Raw genomic sequence first — 25,503 nt, 5'->3', positions numbered from 1 at the left:
TGGTCTGAGGTGGTCCTGCAGACTGCTGCTGGGAGGGCAGCTCTGCCAACTGCCTTTGAAGTTCTACCATGTTTGTCTCTAGGTCAAACACTTATCGCACCCATTGCTCATTCTCATCTCTCATCTCTCAGTTGGTGCATCTTTGTCTTTCCTCATGGACCTCTCCACCTTCAAGTCCTCTGTAACATGGTCTCTCTCCAGCCTTAATTTGTTCATTAATTCTTTCATGGTCTCTAGCTTTCTCTCCAGCCAGGCCTGCTCTCCTATTACCTTTGTTTATTTATTTGTTGCTCTCTTGGGGTGAATAGGACTTCTGACATATTGTTAGTGATTCCAGTGTCAGAGGAAAGGACACTAGCAGAAAAGGAACCAGAGGAAGATTCTGGGCCTGCATAGTCTTTGGTCTCACCCTTGGTAGATTTACAGTCCCCAGTAGTGTTTGTTTTGAGGTTACCTCTGTTTTCAGTTTTCTTTTTGTTGGTTTCGTGGGTCCACCAGGACAATTCCTCTCCAGATACTCTTTCTGTAGTTTCTTGCCTAAAGAAAATTTTAATGTGCATGCGTGTCTGGTTTGGTTAGATATCCCAGCACTGGGATGGGGAAGGTAGAAGGCCATATTCCCAGGCTTTATGAAATCACCTCTATTCTTGCAATCACTCACTTCCTACAGGATCTCTGAAATTCACCCAGTCACCACAGCACCTTTACTTCCTTCACTTGCTTGTAGTGGTATGAGCCAATAGAGGGAAATGCCAGTGGTGCTAGGCAGCACAGAATGTGGGAGTGGCCTTGATTCTTGTATCTTATTGGTCAGCTAGAAATAGGAATGCATTGTGCGATCATTGTGATCCAGACACAGTGGGTGGAGTCACCATGAGACCTGCTCTTACAGTCCTCCTCCATCTACATACCTACTTGGGGAGCAGGGCAGCACCAGCTCCTTTTTGCCCTCCCCATCTAACCTGCCTACTTGAGCTGATAAGGAGGATTAGCTCTAGTTGGGTGCCTCCACAATTGTACTGGAGACAGCTCAAGACAACACCTTCCATCACACAATTACAATCACCAAGTGATCCTAAGTGGATCACTTGACAGACCACTGTCATAGTCTATCTTTTGCTGGGACTATGGAGGGATCAGACCACAGAGCTTAGGGGATGAATGAGTGACAGACAGCAGGGATACTGGATACTGCATCATTTTCTGGTCTCTTTCCTCATATTACAACTTGGTCCACATATTTTTACATCACAAAAATACCCTCCAAATAATCCATCCAGTCTTCCAGACTGCCAGACTGTGCTAGTCTCACAATTCACTCACTCGTTACTGCAAGTTTCTAATCTGGTTCTGAATCTGTCCCCCCTACCTCCCAGGTCTCTATCCCACACCTAGTGTACCATGTTCCCATAAGAGAGAACAGGGATTGAACGAGCCTTTGTCTTGATATTAGAATAGTAAAGTTGCCAGGGCCCTTCTCTAATACACAGTTTGTTTGTGCTCCTCTATCTCACCTGGCCCCAACTGCAGCCAACTGTGTACTGTTAGTCCTGTGTACTAACCACATGTTTACATGTCTAATAACTATGTATTATTCACTAGTGACTATCATATTGAGCAGGCTTAGACATTCCATTAATTTCTTACTCTCAATTAAAGGATGGTTAAGCACAATTAGCTGACACTAAAATGCATGTTCTTGTTGCATGTTTGAGTGTAAGTTAGAAAATACAAAAGTAAGATAGGTACTGGTGGCTCATGCCTAATAATCCTAGCGACTCAGGAGGCTGAATTCTGAGGATCTCAGTTCAAAGCCAGCACAGACAGGAAATTCCAAGACACTCTTATCTCCAATAATCCACCAGAAAACCACTGCTTTGGTTGTAGAGCACCTTCCTTGCGCAAAATGAACCCAGGGATAATGTCCAGGCTCTAAATTCAAGCCTCACAAACAAGAACAACAAAAATACAAAAAATAATCTGTGAGTAGTTTGCATAGAATAATATCTCATTTAATTCTGGTCTTTTTTGTTAATGGGTGTTTGATTACCAGAAATAGACTCTCCGAAATTTTGTGAAATAAAGTTGCACAGTTCTTAAGTTATAGAGCATTTGTAATCTGCATTTTCTTGTAGCTATTTTGACAAAAAGCAATCTATGCTGTCAAACCAAAGTGTCTCCAACTTGCAGCAAGTTACCATTTGTTAACACACATTTACTGGAATAATTCACAGCTTAACTTCAAACTGTAACCATCAGCTGAGTTGTTCATAACCAGTCAGCTGTGTCAAGGGTATGATTCCTTACCAATGGAGTTAAAAGAACAGACTCTTTTTCAGACAGAATGCTTACCACATTCCTTAAATCAGTCCCTGAGAGTCAATCAAAGAATGTGAGCCCAACCCCTACTGTGGCTCAGAGACATCACAAATCCTTATGTTAGGATAAAAAGCTCAAGGGCCACCCTGCCTGGCATGCCTGCTTGATTCTGGGTAGAGTGTCTAGGCTCCCTTCCTCACAGATCTAAACTGCCTTGGTGAGATCTCCTTTACTTCTGTGTGTCTATTCTATCTGGGTTAATATTTTACTATTTTGTTTTGACACTGGAGCATTCTGGGGGATAGTCTGCAATCTTCATTCTCTGGGATGGTGAGGCACCCTGTGAGGGAATATGATTGTCCTGCTACTCAGCTACAACAAGGTGGGGGCTGGGGCAGCACCGGTGACATCTCATATCTGTGAATGAACCCTAACTCTTGGACATTACATGTGGATTAAAAATAAATCTCTAAAGCTGGACTTCTATGGCCCTGAACTCTGATGATTATGGTTTGGATAATGGTTTGAAGCTAATCATTGATCCTCAGATCTCAGCCTCCTGAATAGTTAGGATAGATGGTGTAAACCACCAGCACCCAGATTTGCTCTTGCTTTCTTTGGTGTAATTGCTTTACAAAGTCTTATCTCATTTAAATCTGATTTCTTTCTGAGTTCTACTCAGCAGTACATTACAGATGGAAATTGCTCATCCTGTGTTTTCTTGGTCTTATTAAAACAAAGATTACTCTTCAGTAGATTTTTGATGCTGCTTACCAAGTACACCATTCCCTAGTCTACTTCATGAGTAATTATTATGTATTTAAAACCTTCCATAAACTACAGGAACCCTTCTAATTTCCTGGGTTAAAGTGTTGAATTATTGTATGTTTCCTTCCCTATATTTTCTTTTCCTTGTTTCTTTCTTTCTTTCTTTCTTTCTTTCTTTCTTTCTTTCTTTCTTTCTTTCTTTCTTTCTTTCTTTCTTTCTTTCTTTCTTTCTTTTTCTTTCTTTCTTTCTTTCTTTCTTTTTCTTTCTTTCTTTCTTTCTTTTTCTTTCTTTCTTTCTTTCTTTCTTTCTTTCTTTCTTTTTCTTTCTTTCTTTCTTTCTTTCTTTCTTTCTTTCTTTCTTTCTTTCTTTCTTTCTTTCTTTCTTTCTTTCTTTTTCCATCGTGGGTCTTGAATTCTGGGCCTGGATGTTGTCCCTGCTTTATTACAAAATGTGTACAGGAGTAAAATCTGTCTCATCATCTTTCATCCCCAACTTCATGAATCATTCAGATATGAAAGAACACATATTTGGGAATACATTTTCTTTGCGTGCGGGTAGAAGTCTGTAGGTTGAACTCAAAGCCTAGCCACTCTCCTTAAGAACTTTTGCTCAAGGCTAAGTTATACCACTTGAATCACAGCTCCATTTCTAGTTTCTTTGGTGGGGAAATTAAAACATGATTCATAAGCATTTGGCTTTGTATGAGTAACCCCAAAATGACTTTAGTACATTCTTTATATATTTAATTAATTACTGTTGATGCGTCAATTGTGACTGATTCACTTTTAGTCCATTATGATGTTGTTCTGAGTGAGTTATAATAAAACACTAGTGTGGATAATGTGGAGAGCCTGTGTTTTCTCACTGTTATGGAGGCTGAAAGTGAATTTCTCATGAGGATGAATATTTCTCTACCCTCACTAATATTGCTTTTTCCAGTTCCATGAAGATGGGTGTAAAAGATGACAATTAAGTTATGGTTTTGCTAAATTTAATTCTGTAGCAATTTAAAAAATCTAGACTTAAAAAAATGAGGAACAAGAGCTTGCAGAATACTTACAGATATGTATGGGATTACAGAGATAAGCAAAAACAGTACTCCGCTAGATATTTTGCAGGGTAAATTACAGGTAAAAATGATCCTTGTGGCTGTCTAATGCATTTGTAGGTACATAGAGTATGTTCAAACTTTCAGCCAAGACAAAAAGGATGTTGCCCAGTGTTTCAATGAAGCACTTAAATGCAAATTAAACTGGCTTTTGAAAAGGGATTAAAAATGGCCTACACTTTGTGAAAAATTTGGTAACTTGTGGGTAGTGGCAGGCCTCCCAGACAAAGAAAAGTTTAAAAGGGAAAATTATCCTAAAGTTTATTTCAAAGCAGAAAAGATAAATTAGGATCACCAAATTATTGTTCAACCTAGTTTGCCATTATAGGTTTTTTGTAATAGTTTCCAAAAGGCCCACAATAAAGGACAGAGGACTAGTTTGTCACATGGAATGTTGGCCCTTAATAAGTTAAAGGTAAAACCATGCTTATAAATCCACTTCCAATGACCATCTTTTTGCTTTTAGTTGGAGTAAATATGCCCACAAGTAAAGATTCATTGATCTGAAAACTGGTGTCAAGCCAGGCTTGGCAGAGAAAGGTCCCTGTGAGATTGTCACCTCTAACCTGCCAGCAGAGTGTTCAAAAGCAGAGTTCGTTTGGAGTTCAAAGTGGCAAAGTACTAGCCTTGATCTGGAGAGCTGAGGGACAATGCTCAAACCTTGAGTTCAAGTCCACCAACCGACCAAGGAAACTGCCAAAGATTCATTTATTTCCACATAGACAAAGGCATTCCTGGAACCCTGAAAATGGAATATGCAGAGGCAGTAAGCCACTTCTCATTGGATGGCAGAGATGGAATCAGATCCTGAAGTCACTTGTGCTTGTCTCTTCAAAGCTTGAACAGAGTACGGAGGTCATGGGAAGATAGTTTGTAGGCATGCTTAATGCTCATGTTTGGCTAACTCAGCATGGACTTCCCAGTCATCTAAGATAGTGTGTAGTAAAAGCTAAAGTTGTAAAATATGAGGGATAATTTAAATACCAACCCACCTGTATCTGCTCAAAGTCCCAATTGGCAGTGAGTTTTGAGCTGGCCCAGATACATTAATTCATCTGCTAAGGAAAGAAAGTTGTGTGTACTTGAGATTAGGTCCCCTTTGAGATTTAACTGCCTACAGAGGCAGACATTGCTGCAACCAGTACAGATCAGGTTCCTCATCCAGCCAGAAAAATGTTTTTACAAACCAAAATGTTAAACAAGATATGATGCTACAGCCCCAAAAAGGGTCTGTACATCTGTTAAAGGTTAAATGTTGTATATAAGTGACTCTAAACAGGCTACCCAGATCCAAGGGATGGTACTTAGAATGCCAATCAGATGCAGTTTAAAAACATCTACTTGGATTTACTACAAAACTCTGGCAAATAATTGTTACTCAATTGTTTATAAGTTTTAGGTAACCTCAATCTTGTTGATTTCCTTGTTGCTTTAATTGGAAATAAAAAGGGCTTTTGTGGCAAAGACTCCTTTTGCCACAGTTCAAAGCCATCCTGAGCACAAAGAATCTCTCTAAGACTCAGTTTCCCAGCTAATAAGCCATGCGCCAGTCTGGAGGCATGGCTCAAGGAATCTCACCTCCAAGGAACTCTCTTAGGTGGTAGAATACTAGCGTTGCAGAAGTGCTCAGGGAGAGTGCCCAGACCTTGAGTTCAAACCATTCAATGCCAATTAGGACAAGCTATCCCAGCAACAGAGACTAAGAAACCCCCTTTCACTCCCCCCACCCTGTACGATCTAGGACAAAATTAGTCCGACAATGGAAAACCATGGAGAGCAGTAAGAGGAGATGACATCCTAAATGGAGTCACTTTAGGCTTGCCCTTTCAAAATTAATCAGAGCTGGGAAAACAATAGAAACAGTTGCTTGCCCACCTAAATTTCCATACCTGTCTATCTTCTAAGGGGACAGAAAGTTCCACTATTGTTTTTGTTACTTGCTATTGGTATTTATAGTAGCCTCTGAATGGTATTCTCCTCCTAGTCCATTATCTTCTCCCTTTCCTAGTTGTCCAAAAGACACTAGACACCCCCTTTCTCCCTACTTACCTTATTAGGGGCTTATGCTTCAAATATTACTTTTCTGGCCTATGGCTAATGTGTGTTCTCCTATGCCATTCATGTTAACTGACCTTGGTACCTTGTCATATTTTTGCCTGATCTATTCAAAAGTCTCCTTTAACTGGATAACAATCCCCACCCAGGACACCACCTGGGAGCAAGTCATGACTATCCTGCTACTACAGGCAACTGGAGACATCATTTACATTGCCCTGCTGGACCCTAATGTCCCCAGCGCCAGTGACTCCTTCACCTCCCCAACAGGAAGTAGCCAAAAGAGTCCATGACACCTGTTGACTCTGGTACCTTTAAATATCTCTGCTACCTCCTCTGGCTACTGTAATCCTAAAGTGGAAAAAGTCTTACCTCCCCCCTCCAGGATGTCAGGAGCCAGGTACCATGCCATGTCTCTTCTGGTAATCAAACCTTCCTGGCTTATTTCTCTCTTGGCTGATAATAACAATTTTTTGCCTGAACAGCAACTTTGCTTTTTATTAAATGTGTCTTGATATTTTAACTTTAAAAAATATGCATATAGGGCTCGGAAAGTGGCTCAGTGGTAAAAAATATGCATATATATTTTTGTAGATCATGGGGCATGAACTCTAGGCCTGGGTGCTATCCTTCAGCTGTTCAGCTCAAGGCTAGTGCTCTACCATTTGATCCACAGCACTGCTTCTGGCTTTTTCTGTTCATGTAATGCTGAGGAATCAAACCCATGGCCTCATGTATGTGAGACAAGCACTCTACCAATGAACCATATTCCAAGCCGTAGAAAATGTTTTAAAAAATGGTTTCATCACAAAACTTAAATAAAAACTTAGTAATTTAATGGAATTTTCTTGCACATTTAAACAACATTAAAAAAATTGCAGAATTTTTTAAAAGATGAGGAATATAGATGAAGTAACATTGAGCAGTCTCCTGTGTAAAAGTAGCATTCAGAAACTCTGTATGAAGGTATCTCTATACCAATAGCTCTTTTTTCCCATTTCTCAAGACTTTAGACAGAAACTTGAGCATGTCCCAACTGTTCAAAATTGTGAATCTCTTGGCTCTGAGTGACACTTGGAGTAGAAGGCAAGATTTTGTTCATCATATCATCATGGTGCGAGGCCATCCTAGAATGTGCACATTGAACACCTGGCACCATACACACTGCCATAGGCCGTATTGTTTCAACAAATAAATCCCACAATCACAAGTTATTATAATGCTGCATATGAAATCATTTTAAAATGACAAAAATGAGAAGCAAGCAAAATGTACTTTAACTGATTGTGAAATTTTCAGGGAGATTTAAGGATATTGGTGACATGGAAAAATAATAAAATTGGATGTGCAGAAGCCCCATGGCTGCAGAGTTGCTAGAGCCTGTGAGCTGTGAGATCCAGGGACAAAATCTCAGCCTCACCCCTGCTTATGCCACCAAGACGTCCTAGAGACCAATGACTCCCTGTCTTTCCTCCACCACCTATTCAGGACACAGAACATCCAGTCATGGATAGAAATGAGATGGTGCTGAGGGCCGAAGTGGCCAAGCAAGCTGAGCAATATGGTGACATGGCAGCCTGCATCAAGTCTGGAAGTGAGCAAGAAGTTGAATTACCTAATGAGGAAAGGAATCAACTCTCAGCTGCTTATTGGAACCCATAGGTCATCTTGGAGGGTAGTTTCAAGTATTGAGCAAAAGACAGAAGGTGCTCAGAAAAAGCAGCAAATCATGTGAGAACACAGGAAGAATTGAGAACAAGCTAAGAGATATCTGCAATGATATACTGTCTCTTTTGGAAAAGTTCTTGATCCCTAATGCTCCACAAGCAGAGAGCAAAGTCTTTTATTTGAAAATGAAGAAAGACTGCTACCACATCATGTCTGAGGTTGCTGCTGGTGATGACAAGAAAGGAATTGTGAATCAGTCACTCCAAGCATACCAAGAAGTTTTTGAGATCAGCAAAAAGTAAATGCAACCAATGCATCCTATCAGATTGTGTCTGGCCCTTAACTTCTCAGTGTTCTATTATGAAATTCTGAACTCCCCAGAGGAAGTTTCCTTTCTTGAAAAGACAGCTTTTGATGAAGTCATTGCTGAACTTTATACTTTATGTGGGTTATGTTACTTCTATTTTAATTTCTGTATTTCCCATGTGTTTTCTGTTTGCTTGTTTCAGATTAGGAGAGTAGAGCCTGTTAACATTTAGTGAGTTATCCGTTTTTATCATGAGTTGGCCAGTATGACGATGTGGAATTTTTAAACAAGTTATAAATGTTTGGCATGTGCTTTGGTTCATGGTGACTTCACAAGTGCCAGTGTTGAAACTAATTCCATGTCTAAGTGAGGAAATCTTCCTACATATTGGTTTGTACTGGTGGAGAATAAGAGGGAAAATGGTTCCAGTCAAGGTGTAGTTATTGTGGGTATTATAAAGTTTTGGAGCACTGGTGGGGCTGTCACTCAAACAGATATTCCATGGCTTTTCCAAATTACAATCATGTATTTCTGTGGAAGAGTCTATTTCAGTGAGCACACCTTTGACTACAGCACCAGAAGTTTTCTTTCAGACAAAGTTGTGACCCAATTAACTCTGGATAAGGGCAGAAACGGTTCACATTCCATTATTTGTGAAGTTACTGGTATTTGCTCAAACTATTTTTGCTACACATTTTATTTGTATTTCAATGTTTTAGACAACCTAAAACTGATTTAAAAGTAAAGGTGTAGAAAAAATGAACTGCTTGGTATTGACAATTCATGTATATTCAGCAAAGCCATAAACAAAAATCCGTATGTTTAGGAAATGGAAAGACTTGGAAAAAATTATATTAAGTTATTATATTAAAATTTATATTAAGCCCAAAGAAACTTAGGTCCGATAATTTCCCTTATTTGCAATAACTAGTATATGTCTGAGTCAAGCAGAAAAGGTCAGATAAATTGATGTTAGGGAAATGAACCCTAAGATATGTATTCAAATGTTTTTTTTTTCCTTCATGTGATTGTTTCTAACACATTTACAATATTATTTCTTTGCTTTGTATGTCCCTCCCCCATGTTATATCCTCTGCTATTTGAGATTGGTATAATTTGTGGAGGGGAAGGGAAAAAACAAATAGTTTAAATAGGGATATTGGTGGATCCATTGCAACAATGAGATGTTATGTGGAAGAAGTTAGGTGGAAAAATGAACTTTACAACTTTGGTAGGGGGAGAGCAGGATTGGGTTGAGGGGCGGGGGGAGGATGGGAAGGGATGGGAAGGGGAAACAAAAGAGGAGGCTACAATGCATGATAAGAAATGTACTCCTTATCTTGCCCATGTAATTGAACCCCTCTGTACGGTATTTTCACAATAAAAAAAAATCCTATGTATTTAACTTGATTTTAGATTCTTTTTCCTTCTGTGATTTTTTTCTTTTTTGCTATGTGCCTCAAACACATGTGTTGTTAAAAAAAAACCAAGATTAAAGGGAAATAATATGATGGCCTTCTTTGTTTAATGTCTTTTGAAATTTTCATGAACAATCCAAGCATAATTTTTAAGAACACATGTATTAAGTTCATTTAAGTGGAATAAAACATTTTTGAATGGACTTTTCAACTACTTTCTCTATTATTTTTCATGTAAATCATTCTTTTAGTTTGAATCTCCTCTAAGGAAATTGTACATTATTAGAACATTGTTCATTAGTCCCTTTTGGCAGGGAATAGGCTTTTACCGAGTTAAAGTACAAAGTTTATCATAACAAAAAAATTACTTATGTAACTACCAAACACCTCCCATATTCCCCATTCTCCTCGCACCTCAAAAACAAAAGTGTTTTTTTTTTCTCCTTTGAGGAGTGGAAAATTGGCCATATGACATTGAATAGCATTAACTGTAAATTCTATGCTTCCTAATCAGTTTTGGTTTTTCAGAACTTCTTGGTACAGTTTGCCTTCGATTTTTATCATTCTGTTTGTCAGGTGCATAAGATTTCCTTCTTTTTTTAGCCTTCTGCCTTGTCACTTTTCTTGGTGGCTGTGTACTTTGGAAATGGAAACATGATCTTTCTGTCTCTACATACTCTCTAAGATCCTTTGGTCCTTTGCTTGCATACTATAAACTATTTCCAACATCCTCTACTGCAGCACATCTTACCTTACTTGATGAGATTGTGTATATCTTATAAACTCTATCCCAAATGGTCTGTCTGTCATTTTTGTCATTAAATGTTTCTTCTCCCAATAATGATGAGGCTGTTAAACCTAAATATCCTCCTACAGAATATTTCCTTGGTACTTAACAAAAAACAGCGAACAAAAATGCCATTTGAAAAGGTACAGTTGTTTTTTCTTATAAAATGTAAGATCCTCTAGAGCAGGGGCAATATTTTCTGTATGTTCTATTGTGCCTAGTACAATATAAATGCTCAATAAATACTGATGGTTTGAGGCAGGAAAAAAAATCTTCCTTCTTTATTTGAAATACCAGCTAAACCAATTACTATTCTTGAGTTTGATATTGCTTTAAAATAAAAGTTTGCAGTTATGTTGAAGATAGTCAGACATAGAAACATACATTTATATTTATTTATATAAACACACACATATATTGCTTTGGTGTAAGCAGTAAGATTACATTTACCTAACTTAAAATATAAAATCAATGCTATATATAAATCAGTACAAACTCACCCAGTCAATTGAATCCACCCAGATTCCTTCATAAAACCCGTAAACTTATCAGATCTTTTGCACAACTAAGCTCATCTCAGAAGAAGCCATGATGGAAAAGAACCCAAGAGCGATATCAGGCACATAAAAGAGGTTAGATCTATTTTCAAAGAAGGGATATCAGTAAAATTATTAAATTATTTGGGATTGAAAACCAAAGAAATGAAGATCTCTACAAAGAAGGGGACTAAAAAGAAAGGAATTTAGTTCAGTCATAAACTGAAAACACAGTTCACCTTGATAGGAATAGCTTCTCTGACATATCAGCACTGTCAGTAGTTATTCCTAGTTCCACATTTGGTATTTGGGCTTCTCTCTGAAAAACATGGGGAGGTTATTTATGTAACAAAATAATCTCTTTTACTTCACTATCTATGCCGTGAGTGTTAATAGTTTTCCAAAGGACCTTTTGTGGTCACTAGGCCCCAGATGTAATATAAATAACAAGACTGATGTTCTTATAGGTAATCAAACTGAGTTCCATCCATTTGTAGGGTCTCAAGTAAGTTAGGAAGGAGAGAAATTAGAGAGGCCATTGCATTAAGAAAGTAACAACTAACACATTGAATATATGCTTGTAGGGTCTTTTTTCAATTTTTAGCCTTTCCCTATAAAATTGTGTTAAGTCATAGGACGATGAGAATTTTTCAATTACAAAAATCATTTAGAGGCATGGACCTATTTTTGGTAAAGAAATAATGCATTTGTAGGACTGGAATTGAAAAAAAATGAAAGGAATTGGGGTGATAATGGAGCTTCCTGTTTTTAATTCCTCTTGCAGGACTTGAGAGCTTGAATGATCCTCCCTGCTCAGGCTTAGAAGTTGCTGGACTACAGTTGTATCACTGGGCCTAGAAAGATTAGGCCTACGCATTTATTTTGAGAAGAGCTGCTAGGGAGCTTAGGAAGTTAGGAATTCTCTGGTGATGCTGCATTATCAGTAAAGGAACTGTGTTGTCCCAAATGATGCCTGAGAATTCCTGACTGTGGCAAATGCCAGAGGTCAGGACACAAGCCTGGTTTCTAGAAGTAGCCCTGACTCTTCCCACACTCAGGACCTGGGATAACAAAGATTTATTCCAAAGTCTAATGGGTAACACCTGGGAAGACAATATGACTTAGCTTAGAGTGATTGAGAGGAACTTTTAGGATCATAGAAGAGGGAGGAATTCACACTGGAATAGGGCATGCAAACAGAAAGACAAAAACACACTGGTTTGGCCCAAGCCATCAAGCTTCACAGAGACTCATCCTTCACTTCACACTTGCACCTCACCCACATTCCCCCGATCTCCCCAATCCATCATCAGTTTGAACAGTAATGGTGGTGAGGTGCCTGCTCTAAGACCACTCCTCCCACCCACAGGATTTTTTTCACTATTTAGCTGAACAAATTTTTAAAGAAAAGTTAATGGGAACACCATGAGTTGAAGCCACAATAGCAACAATGAACATCAAAGAAAAGTAAAGAACCTTAAAGGAAAGGAAAACTTGGGAAACAGCCAAAAACTACTTAAGATTTCAAAAATGGAATTTGGGCATTTCTGGGAAATTGTTAGATTTTTTTAAAAATTTAATTGGTGCAAGGATTTTGCTGTATATATAGCAATTTCTGTTACTTTATTGCAGTGTATACATTAATCATGAAAAATGATCCAAGAATCCGTTTAGTGCCTGCCAATACCTTTTTATATTGAACAGGGAGCTATTCCAAAATGTAAAGAAATCAGATATAATTTACATTCAACAGAACTTATCTTTTAAACAGAAACAGAAAGAAAAGTTTCATAACATCTGCTACATTAGTAGATCTAAGAATTAAAAAGCCAACTTATTTCATGCTTCCAATACTTGTCCATTTCTCAGATAGTCTAACAATGTTTCAGGAGACACACAGTGATTTTCATTTAAAAAAAAAAAAAAACTCACCTATGCTCATGTGAAGCTGGAGAAAACCTCCCCATGCATGATTGCAATCCTCAGAGAAAGGGCCTAGAACTGGTGGAAACCTACTTCCTCTTAGAGTGGCAAGATGCATTGTGGGAATTGTAGTCTATGTTACAGCACAGATCCTTTGAAAGTGCAGGGTTTTTATTTTTTTTCAAAGCAGGGCAAAGATCCTTCTGCGCATGTGCCTCCCCACCCACTGTGGGTATTTTCAGCCTGCAAATTCCACTTTCATTCCCTTTGCCTTGCTGCTGGGAGTTTTCTCTTCTGTGAAGCTTGGGAGGTGTAACTTGAAAGGATCTCAGGCTGCAGAACCAATAACAGGTAGGAACTGTGAGCTGGATGCAAAACACAAGGCAAAATTGATCCTCCACATGTTCCTCCATCATGAGGCTAATGATATGTTCAGAGCTCAAGAGTTTGTGCTGCCACAGCCCTTGTGCCTCCAGGTGCCAGAAACTGGCTTGCAATGTTCTGACAGCAAGTTGGGTGGTTCTCCAGAATAGGAGAAAATGTGCATTTATATTTCCATGACGGTGAAATTCTTCAGTTAACACGTGATTTTATTATCTTTGCCCAGGTGTAAGATGAGCATGGTAACAATTGTAGTAAAATTGTGAGGTCTGTGCCTGATTTCTGTACGTTTATATTGCAGTTGTTTTTTGGGGTTCTGTGTTGTTTCTCCTAGAGGTGTCTCTGCTCTTCTCCTACATTGTTAGCTTTCTTAGTACTCCTGGCTTTAGTTCACAAATGTTTGTACTAGACCTTTTTACTAGGAACAGGTATACATGAGATATTACAATAGTGTGTGATGGTCCTGTTTTTTTTTTCTTTCTGTTAAGCAATGAAGCCTAGCAATGTTTGAAGGAGGATACGTTGTCAACTCTGACAAGCCCTACAGAGCAGAGGCAGAAAGGCAAAGGAAGGGCAAAAGGTTTTCAGATTCCTTGCTTTAAGCAAAGATTAGTTCTACTCCCTAGAGCACAAGACTCAGGTGGTACTATTTGCTCTAACACTCTCAATCACTTGATGCTGTTGGAAGGTTTATACTAACTAGTAGGAGGGGAAATGAACTTGCCTGAGGAATCAGTCAGAACCTAGTTCTCAGAAGGGACATGGAGCTGTGGTTTGTGGAGGAGGAATTATTGTCACAAGTGAATGTATCTATCTCTGTTCTTACTAATTTATTCAGCCTGTTCACACGATCAATTCTTGTACATGATCTCTCAAATGTCTCACCTGTGGATATACTGATAGTAGCCTTATAGCGTTGGTTTTTACCTGCAGTTAAGAAAGTGTCATTGAGTGTTACAGAAGGAAATTAAAGTACTGTGTCTTACTCAAAGTGGTATTTTTATAAATGTAACATATAACATAGTTTTAGGTAGTGTTCTCCATTTTATCTCAATCTTCTCAAAGAAGTATTATTTCACTTAAGAAAATATTCATGGGAATTGAAGTCAATGAAGCTTGAACATTCCTTTAAAATATGTTAGTGAAACATGTTGATCCCTTTTTATCCTTTGCACTTCTTATGGATTTTCCTAGCATAAAATTTTACTAACATGGATATTCTCCACTTTATCTGTTCTTGACAAGTTACAATTTCTCCACTAGATTAATGAGCCTATTTTACATCATTTAAAATGAGAGACTGCCTAAATATGTATTCCAAAACAATTGTTCAATAGAATTTAAATACAATACAATAAAATGCTCTTTTTTGTGTGCTAGACCTGGTTCTTGGGCTCAAGCACTGGACATTGACCCTGAGCTTCTTTTGTTCCAGCCTAATGTTCTACCACTTAAGCCATATCTCCGCTTTTAGGTATTTTAGTAGTTTATTGGAGATCAGTGACTTTCCTGCCCCAGCTGGCTTCAATCTGTGGTGCTCAGATCTCAGACTTCTGAGTAGCTAAGATTACAACCATGAGCCACCAGAGCCCAGTTACAAAATAAACTCTTTTAAATATAGATTATGTTTGTAATAAAATAATATGAAATAGAAGACTTTAAATTTAAAGGATGATAGTCTAAATCCCAAAACAAGAAGAAAATATCCCAACCTGAAATCTAGAACAATTGTCGTTTTGAGTATTTGAATGTGGATAATTAGCCTACAGAAATTTCTATGTATCTTTTTAAAAGTAAGAAGCCATTCTTGTGATGTGGAACAATCCAAAATGAATGTGCAAATATTGCTTTTCAGTGATTCATACTGTTCCTTAGCACAAACGACCTAACTGAAGTTTACAGAGTAGGTTTTCATATTTCATACATATCACTGTAAAGTTTATGTTATTTTATATTAAGAGTTTCTAATCCATGTAGTTGTGTAAAAAAGAAAAACTCTGGATAGTAGCATTTCCTGTGTAAAAGCCAAACAATCAATATAAGAAAAAGCATATGAGTTTTTATCTTTTTATTTTTATAAGTCTGCATTTTGGGGTATCCTCAGCTTAGAATTTTGTGTTAGTATTATTTGTGCAACATAAGATTTTAACCTTCTGGTTCTTTAGCTGTGATGTTCTGTCACTCCTATGCTTAATATTTCTTGTTACATCTTCATTAAGCCCTTTATCTCAAGGAGAATGGCCACAATTCTTCATATGATTGTTTAGGAAAGTGAGCATTAGGGACTTCTCAAAACTTTATTTACATAATCCTTACTGATTATGTAAAGTAGGCTAACTGACAAATTTCAAGTGCTTGCTCAAGGGTGCTCCAGGTATTTGGATGCAGGGAAATGAGCCATTTGAAAACCATTACTGAAATATTATAATACAAGTAATATGTATTGTATATATTTTCTTGTATAATTTAGTGGAAAAAGTATTGAGTTATAACCTATATTCTTTCCATGGAGTTTAAATGTATAAATGAATAAGATAGAGTACAAAAGCTCAATGGAGTCCTAGGATCCATTTTAATTAATAGAAAAATAGTTCATACAACCATAAATGTATTTCATTAATAACTAGTGGTATTGAAAGTTTGGATATTTGTTTTAATTATTCAATTATTTTTAGGAACCTTAGTTTTTATGAATTCTGTATGTATATTAACCTAGAATACTGTTTTTCTACCAACTAATGGACTGTGGAGTCATCTTCAGTGGAGCATTTAATACTCTACTTGAGACATCAAAGATTCTTCTCCCATAAGAAGGCTTTGTGCTTTTTCACTCCATGTATAATGTTTTGAGCAGGAAAATCTGAGGCATAATCACAGAGGTTCTTTCTTGACTATGTCAATTGCCTTTTCTCTAAGCCATGCTTCCAGAATCTTCTCTTCATTGGCAACAGGAAGAAAGAATGAGAGGATCTCTGGTGAGTTGTTTTTTATTTCTCATTTTTCACATTCCATTTTAGGAAGCTATGTTTATCCAAGATTTAAAACAGAAAAAAAATATTCACCTTCAAGAACATGTTCCTAAATAAGATAAAGATGGTTTTTAGAATGAGTAGATTATAAAATGTTACAGCCTGTCTTAGTTGAGGGCAGACTTGCTTAGAGTTTTCTGATGTGAGAAAAAATAGTCACACTTGTTTTGTGATTCAATGCCATTGAGGGAGTCACTTGTTATGTAAAGTGGACATTTGCTGACAATTTGTCAGAGATCACCTCCTTATGACTAATGTTGAATTATGTTAAAGAGGTTTTACTGGAGTTTCTGAAATAGTGTGGTCACACACACACCTTCCAATGTTAGATATTACTTAGTAAGATATATGTAATTAAATTACCCTCCAATATTTCTTGGACTGCTTCCTGATCTTTGACAACATAAAACTTGATGATATTTGATGATATAGTGTGTTGTCTTCCTAGAAAACCCTCTGTATTTTTCTTAAGGTGTCATCACAAGATATTTTTCTCTATTTACTCTCTTCATTCTGTTTCCTACTCATAAGCTTTCATCATTTCTCTCTTTATCTCACTTTTTATATATTTTCCTGCCTGTGTGTTCATCTATTTCAGTCCCCCTTCTCTCCATCTGTCTCTCACCATTTTGCAAATGCTGTATCTGGGAACTTGTTTTACTGATCAATTTTCCTTTGCTGACATAGTTCTTTGAATTGAAATTTTCTTACCCCCTTTTTTTTTATGTCTGAGATGAAGGTTTGTTGTGATGCATGTTGGTGTCTAAATTCAAAACTAATGGGATACACCTACCTAATTCTCCACTGTGCCTTTCTTGTGCTAGTGTTGAAACAGGAACTCACAGGCCTCACATCCTGTCAGCTTCCTCCTTCACTGTTGGAACTACTTGTTCTTAAAAAAAATCTTTTTGCATTGTAAAATAGTTTACAGAGGGGTTACAGTTAAGTGATTATATTTCCTAGGGAGCATTGTTACCTGCGCCTTTGTCTTTCCTCTACCATTTCTTTCCTCCTAACCTCTGCAATCCCTCCCACCCTCCCTCACACAAATGGTAAAGTTTGTTTTCAACCTAGTGCCTTTTTTTTTTTTTGGTCCCGTTGTGGGGCCTGAACTCTGGGACTGGGACTTGTCCCTCAGCTCTTCCCACTTGAGCCACAGCGCCACTTCCAGCTTTTTTTTGTTTTTGCTTATGTGGTGCTGAGGAATCGAACCCTGGGCCTCATGCATGCAAGGCAAGCGCTCTACCACTGATCCAATTTCCCAGCCCCCAACCTAGTGTCTTGTACATCTCATTGTTACAATGGGTCATTGTTATAATTAAACCTTTTGTTTTTCTTTCCTTCCTATCCCCAAATTATAAAAATGTATATACAAGATGCATGGCACTGCAAAAAAAAAAAAATACAGTGATAACAGAGGTTATACCGTGGGGGAAGAACATACCAAAGGAACAAAGAAAATCACATAGTACATTATAAGTACATTAAAAACAATAGCAAGAAACAAAAACCACCCGGGTTCCTGTCTTAGTGCTCATTTCACTTCATATCATCTTATATGGTTATATATTTGCAGTTGACTATTTCTGCTTGTCCTACACATGTATTAGTTATTTCAAATAAGGGATACCATGGGACCTGTGATTCTTTGGGCCTGGCTTACTTCACTTAATACAAGGTTTTCCAAGTCTTTCCATATCCTAATAAATGGGGTGATGCCATTATTTCTGATGGAGGCATAGAAAAGGATTGTGTGAGTGTGTAGGTGTGTGTGTGTGTGTGTGTGTGTGTGTGTGTGCGTATATATACATACATATATGTATAAATACATATTATGTATATATGGATATATACATATCATATTTTCTTGATTCACTCATCTACTGAGGGGCATCGAGGTTGGTTCCATATCTTAGCTATGGTAAATAAAGTTGCAATAAACATAGGTGTGCTGGTGGCTTTAGTATTCCCTTGTTTGTAATCTTTGGGTAAATACCCTAAAGTGTGATTGCTGGGTCAAAGGGGACGCCTATGTGCAGTCTTTTGAGGAACCTCCAAACTACTTTCCAAAGTGATTGAACAAGTTTACACTCCCACCAACAATGCAATAGGGTTCACTTTTCTGTCCGCATCCCCTCCAGCATCTGTTGTTATTAGTGTCCTTCATTATAGCCATTCTATCTTGGGTGACGTGGAATTTCAAGGTTGTCTTAATTTGCATTTCTTTTTGGCTAGAGAAGTTGAGGCATTTTTGGTTTTTTACTTTTTTTTTAAAGAATGAAATTGCTCCATTTGTTAGGAAATGGAAAGACTTGGAAAAAATTATACTAAGTGAAGTAAGCAAGGCCCAAAGAAACGTAGGTCCTATGTTTTCCCTTACTTGCAATAACTAGTATATGTCTGAGACAAGCAGAAACTGTCAGATAAGTTGATTTTAGGCGAAATGAACCCCGTTAAGGATTCGAATATATTTTCTTTCTTGTAATTGTTTCTAACATATTTATAAGTTGAGCCTTTTTTAAAAAAATATGTCTTTTGGCCATTCTTATCTCCTCTTCAGATTAGATTCTTGTTAAGTCTTTAGCCCACTTATTTATTGGGCAGTTGTTTCTCTGAGGATTTGTTGTTGGGGATTTAATTTCTTGAGTTCTAAGTATATTTTAGATATGAGACCCATGTTCATTTTATTTCTAGTGAAGATCTTCTCCCAATCTCTGGGCTTTGTATTGATCTTGTTAGCAATGTCCTTTGCCATGCAGAAGCTCTGCGGTTTCATGCAATCCTATTTGTCCAACCTTTCTTTGATTTGTTGTGTTTCTGGGTCTCTATTAAGAAAATTTTGGCTGGTTACAAGTATCACTAGAGTTTTTCCTATTCTTTTCTGTAATGTTTATTAGGGTGTTTGCTTTGAATGTGCGGTTTTTGATCCTTTTGGATTTGATTCTTTGTGCAGGATTATATATACAGATCTAGCTTTAGTTTTCTGCAGGTTATGAACCAACTTTGCTACCACCATTTACTGACGAAGTTGTCTTTCCTCCATTCTATATTTTAGCTCCCTTCTCAAAGTTTAGGTGGATATAGGTCTGTGTGTTCATTTCTGGGACTTCAGTCCTATTCCATTGGTCCTCAAGTTTGTTCTTGTGCAATTACCAAGCTGTTTTGATTACTATCGCTTTGTAGTACTGTATGAAATTTGTTAGTGATATTCTACCAGCATTGTTTTTCTGGTATGGATCATTTTTGCTATCTGGGGACTTTTATTGTTCCATATATATTTCTGGATTGCTTTTAATATTTCATTGAAGAATGAGGTTGGACAATTGATAGGTGTAGATAGCCTTTGGAAGTATTGTCATTTTCACAATTTTGATTCTCCCATTCTGGGAGCATGGTAGGTTTTCCCACTTCCTAAGTTGTGCTTTAATTTCCTTTTTGGCATTATCATTTGAGCCACACCTCCTCCAATCTGTTGATTAGCTGCTTAATTTGAGTTGTCTACCCAGTTGCCTGGTTTCCAGCCTCCTTAGTAACTAGGGGAGGATCAGCATCTTGAGCCAGAAGCACTTGTTTTAATTGCATGAATATTTATCATTAACAGTTAATTGGATACTACAATAAAGTTAGATTATTGTTAACAGCATATGTAAAATTAATATTCAACCTAAGCTCCAGTATTTCATGTTTCAATTAAGTGATGTATTTTATTTTTAATAATTGTAGCTGTTCTTCTAACTGTGCTACATTCTTTTCACTAACTTTATGATCACACAACTCCATGAAAAAATTGTTTCAAATTTAATTGAATTTATTGTTATAGTGGTGATGTATGGGGAGACTACCATTTCCTGGGCCAGGTATTGAGTACATTTCCTTTCATGCTGTGTCTTCCATATCCTCACTCTCTCCCAATGTTTCCCTTCCATCTTGACTCATGATTTGTATAGCTTACACTCATCATTGCCTAATGACCTCACAGATGCGCTTTTTGCCCCATTTCCTTCTAGTTCTCTGGCTTTCCCCCACTCTCCAGAAGAGATCCCTGTGAATACACCATACATATATTTAAACTTTTTTTTTGCCAAACCTGGGGCTTGAATTTGGAGCCTGTCCTGGGCACCATTCCTGATCTTGGTTTGGTCAAGTCTACAACTCTACCACCTGAGCCACAGTGCCATTTCCTAATTTTTCTGTTTATGTAGTGCTGAGGAATGGAACCTAGAGCTTCATGCATGGCAGGCAAGTACTCTAACACTTAGCCATATTCCCAGCCCCAAAGTATTTTTTTGATTTCAAAGGTGAAGTAAGAAAGAGGCTACATTTAATATTCTATAAATCACAATGAAGGAATACATTTCTTTGAGATCCATTTTAATGTCCCTGTATTTATTTCACTCATAGAATACTACAAATATATCTTTTAATTTTCATGTATTTATAACATAATTTTAATTTTTCATATTGGTTTCTACACCATTTGTCTTCTGATTTACTAGTAATCTTGGAATATGTGTCTTGATAAACGTAACACTATCGTGTTTTGTTTTTTAAGTTTAAGATAATGGCATCCATGTGTGTGTTTGTGCTGATTTTTTTGTCTGGTTGTTATATCAGGTAGTAAGAGGAGTATTAGTTCTGCAATAGTAATGGTAGCTTAAAGTATTAAACCTGCATGGTCTTTTAAACATGTCTTTCTACACTTTGCTTTTCAGTATAAATTTTTATTATCATAATGTATAATCTGTCTGTTATTATCAATCTGTATCAGTGCTCAAATATTTTGGGCTGATGCTTATTTCCTACATATTATCACTATTTGTATTTATCATCATTAACTTTTGCTCATGGTATCTTTGTATAGTTTTTAAAATTTTTATTTCTCTCTAGTCCATGACTTTGGATTGCTCATTAAGTTTTCTTTCTTCTGTTCATGTCAGACAGTGCCTTATATATTTACTATATTTTACAATATAAATATGGTCTTATTTTGATGGACATTTTGCTATTTAATATCTGTTTGTCTCATCTGATATTTATTTCTTATTTCGCTTCTATGTAACCTGCACACACCTCAAATTCACCGTAAATCACCTCTCATATAAGCTGCAGGCATTGTCCTGTACACTGTGAATTACCTCTGATACCATTACAAATTAAATCTGATGTAAATAGTTGTTATACTGCATTGTTCTTAGGATAAAAATAAGACTGCATGCTTAATACAGTTGCCCTACTTTTTCAAAGATTTGGTTCTATGTTCCATTGAATTTGTGCAACTCAAAATATGCAAGGACTGCAAGGTTTTTACAAAGGGTCTTATTAATATTCTTCATACAAAAATAAGCAGACATTTCATGTAAAGAACAAAGGCCATACTCTGTCGGAATCATAGAGCTTCAGCAGAAGTAAAATGTGCAAGAAAATTGTTATACTTTAGAACTGCAAGAAAATGAACTTTCTACCCTGTAGGCTTCTTTGTTGGGAACACAAAGGAAATTCACTTGCTGGATGCATTTTTACTAGGAACATTAAACTTTACAATATTATCATGCTAGTAACATATAGCATAATATAGTTACTTTTCAATGGAATTGAATGGAATGTATAACCTTTCTATTCCCCTTTTAAATTTTTGTAGAAATAATTCTTTAAACTCAGACCCCCTTATTTGCGAGGCAAATTCATTGATCTACATGCAGGATTCACAAACTTTGTTTTTAATACACTTATGTGTTTGTATATTGAATTTGCATTCCTTATGAATTATGAATATGATACTATAAGTTTTCTTTTCACAAGAGAAATTACATACAATGTTTTCTATACATTCTTTTACCTACACATGTACCATTCCTTTAACTACACATTTAGCTTTTTAATAATCTTGTCCTCTGTGTAGATCTATGTTAGCAATTTTTTTTTCTCTTGATGCAGAATAAATTTTTTTGGTACGGTTGTCGGGCCTGATCTCTGACCCTGCGCCCTTTCCCTCAACTCTTCAGCTCAAGGCTAGGCCCTTATCACTTGAGCCACAGTGCCACTTCTGGCTTTTTTCTTTTTTGCTTATGTGGTGCTGAGGAATCAAACCCTGGGCCTCAAGCATTCAAGGCAAGTGCTCTACCACTGAGCCAGCCACCTTCCCAGCCCCTCAGAATAATTTTTATAGCACTTAAAATGAACATGTGTTAATAATGCATTATCTTTCCCTAGGAATACCTTCAAGCTATATTGTTAGAAGAGGCCTTTTGTCCAATGGATTGTGTATTGAAGTCTATTTTCTTTAAACACTGTATATATATATATATATATATATATATATATATATATGTGTGTGTGTGTGTGTGTGTATATTTTTTTTCTTTTTGTGTGTTAGTCATCATTCACCTCTGATATTGTCAAGAATGACTGCATTCCTTTTAGACAGTGTACAACAAATTAGTGCAGTAATTTATTCTAAATCTTAAAACTATTATATTTTTTAGATCATGTCCCAATTCATAGTTTTTATTCCCTATCCTTCTTGTGGTGGTCATATTTCACATTTTTGGGGATCATCTTGAGCATTCCTTAAGCCTCTATCCATTTACATCCATCCTTCAATGAAGGCCTATTAAAATGCAAAGCTGATTTAGAAACATTTTATGGTAATAAGTAAGTATTTGTTGTGGTAGGAAGTAGTCAATGTTCACAGACGTTCATGCTGGCAGTTCGTTTTTACATATGAAGGAAACATATGGCTATCTATGACCATATTTTTATATCTAGAAATTTAATAACAAAAATGATTAACATCGGATGTTTTATTGGGAGAACTAAGTCAAATCTTATGAGAGCCAAATAATTCATTTACTATTTTTTGAATAATTTTACTCCTTCTAACATTCACCTGAATACAGTGCTTTACATAGCTCTATTAATGTGTTATGTATTCCATATGATGTAATGACCATGTTGTGACTCTTTATGAGAGCACTATTTAATAGAAAATCTAAATAGTATTGTCAGTGAAGCAGAATATGAAAATGCAGAAAATATATTTATTTACTCATTGTTACCCAGATATGTAGTAAATATTACCAAAAAATGCTAAACACAGACTTTCAGAATCCTACTCATACTTATTGTTGTCTTGCTAGGTTATTAGCTTATTAGAACTGTTTTCTTGTCTTTATTGCTGGAACCAGAAATGTGTTCTCATGTGTTAGAAAAACTTTGTATGTGTAATTACCAAGTTACTATGGAGGCAAATATTTCTACTTTGATTATATATTCTCTCATTTTATAAATAACACAGAAAGTTCCAACCACATTCTGTAATACAAAAGCATACATGTTGAAGAATGAAATTCTAGCTTTGGTGTTCTCATGACTCAGAGATTGATGGAATGCACCCTTACAGAAATTGGTGTCATTTGATGATGTGGCTGTGGAATTCAGCTGGGAGGAGTGGCAAGAATTGGATATTTCTCAGAGGACCCTGTATAGAGATGTGATGCAGGAAACCTATAGCATGCTGGTGTCCTTAGGTGAGCCAAAAATATCACATTAACTTGAAAAGTTAAGTAGGGCTTGACCTCTGGTGGTTGGTACAGTGCCTCAGCTCTTCAGTTCAAGGTGAGCACTCTATCACTTGAGCATCAGTGCCTTTTGAAACTTTCTGGTGGTTAGATTGGAGATAAGTATCTCACAGCTTTCCTACTAGGGCTGGCTTTGTATGGCAATCCTCAGATCACAGCCTACTGAGTAGCTAGGATTACAGGTCTGAACCAGTGGTGCCCAGAAAATTATACATATTCTGAGGCAATTTTATTTTCATTGTTCAAGAATCCAAATCAGCAGTTTGACAAAAGTTCCAAACTATCTTCCGTAAAGAGGAGACTGTCTTCCCAAACTTGAGGTGATTATTGTGGGTGGATATACAATCTAGAAAACACATACATACATACATACATACATACATACATACATACATACATACATACATACATACATACATACACACCTATTTATTATTATTGGAAGTATGAACTGGAAATCAATTTAGAGGGAGTATTTATAATCCAAACCTAGTACTATATGTAGTGGTTCATGCCTGTAATTCTTAGGAGTCTGAAATCTGAGGCTTTCAGTTTGAAGCAAAAAATGCCAGTGAAGTCTCCATGAGACTCTTATCTCAAGATAACTACTCTTAAACTGGAAGTGGAGCTAGGACTCAAACTAATAGAATGCTAACCTTGATGAAAAGAATTGCATTCAAGTTACACAACCTGCAAAATTAATTCAAACCTCAGGGATATTCAACCATGCAGCCAGTGAGAAATGAAAGAAGATTTAGGAGAAACCTTGTTAACAGGATATCTGAAATCTTAAAACAATTTTGACACAGCATGAGCAATAGGTCTTTACTCTTATTAACAGGGCACACTGGTCCTAAACCTCAATTGATTGTCAAGCTGGAGCAAGATGAAGAGCCATATATTAGAGAAGCCTCAGACAAGAATTTCTTAGGTGAGTTAAAGCATCTTGCAAAATTATCTTGGATCCAGAACCAAATTGGTAAACTCGTCTTGCTATGTACTGACCAATAATATTCCTAATTCCCTTGAGTCCCATGTGTAGCAGAGGACTAGGTGATCTTTGTGTTAGATTTGTGAATCAAAAATGCATGTAGATGCACACCGAACTGTGTAGGGCAGTAAAGGTAAAGTTAGCATTTCTTTCTCGTGGAAATTATTTTGAAAAACGAAAATTAGAAATGTGAAAAATGAGATTTAGTTTTCTTTGAAACTAGTAGTAGGCAGGTATAGCAAATGAATATGCCAAGGCTGCTATCCTCTGATAAGAATGAGGAGGGTAGAGGCCAGGATACAGAACCAAAGCTTTCAGTCTAGAGAGAATGATTACCTAGGTGGTGAGCTGATGTGGCTTTAGTTCATTAGTCTGAGGGTTTAAAAGTGTGATGAGATTCTGTCTAAGATGGAGGGAAACAAATTTGAAAATTTCTAAAGATACTTAAAATAATTCACAGTGAGAACTTATAACTGAAGAAATGTGGAAATAAACTTTATTCTCAGGTGAAAGGAAAAGGTTTGTATAAAAAACGTACAATCTCCAAAGTTAGAAACTAATGTTCTCCTAATGTTTGAGAAGTAAAGTAGACATATAAATTATTTTAAGAAAATAAACAATACAAAGTATCTATT

At 36.7% G+C, this 25,503-nt stretch overlaps 1 pseudogene; it reads left to right on the top strand.

The window, feature by feature from the left end:
- The first annotated feature begins 7,757 nt into the window (after positions 1–7,757).
- LOC138830255 (14-3-3 protein zeta/delta pseudogene) lies at positions 7,758–12,396 on the top strand (annotated as a pseudogene).
- Positions 12,397–25,503: the final 13,107 nt, after the last annotated feature.

The sequence above is a fragment of the Dipodomys merriami genome, unplaced genomic scaffold, assembly GCF_024711535.1.
Source record: "Dipodomys merriami isolate MVZ:Mamm:240054 unplaced genomic scaffold, mDipMer1.0.p SCAF_187, whole genome shotgun sequence".
Lineage (NCBI taxonomy): Eukaryota > Metazoa > Chordata > Mammalia > Rodentia > Heteromyidae > Dipodomys > Dipodomys merriami.
The sequence above is the reverse complement of the archived record's forward strand: the minus strand, read 5'-3'. Positions and strand labels throughout refer to the sequence as shown.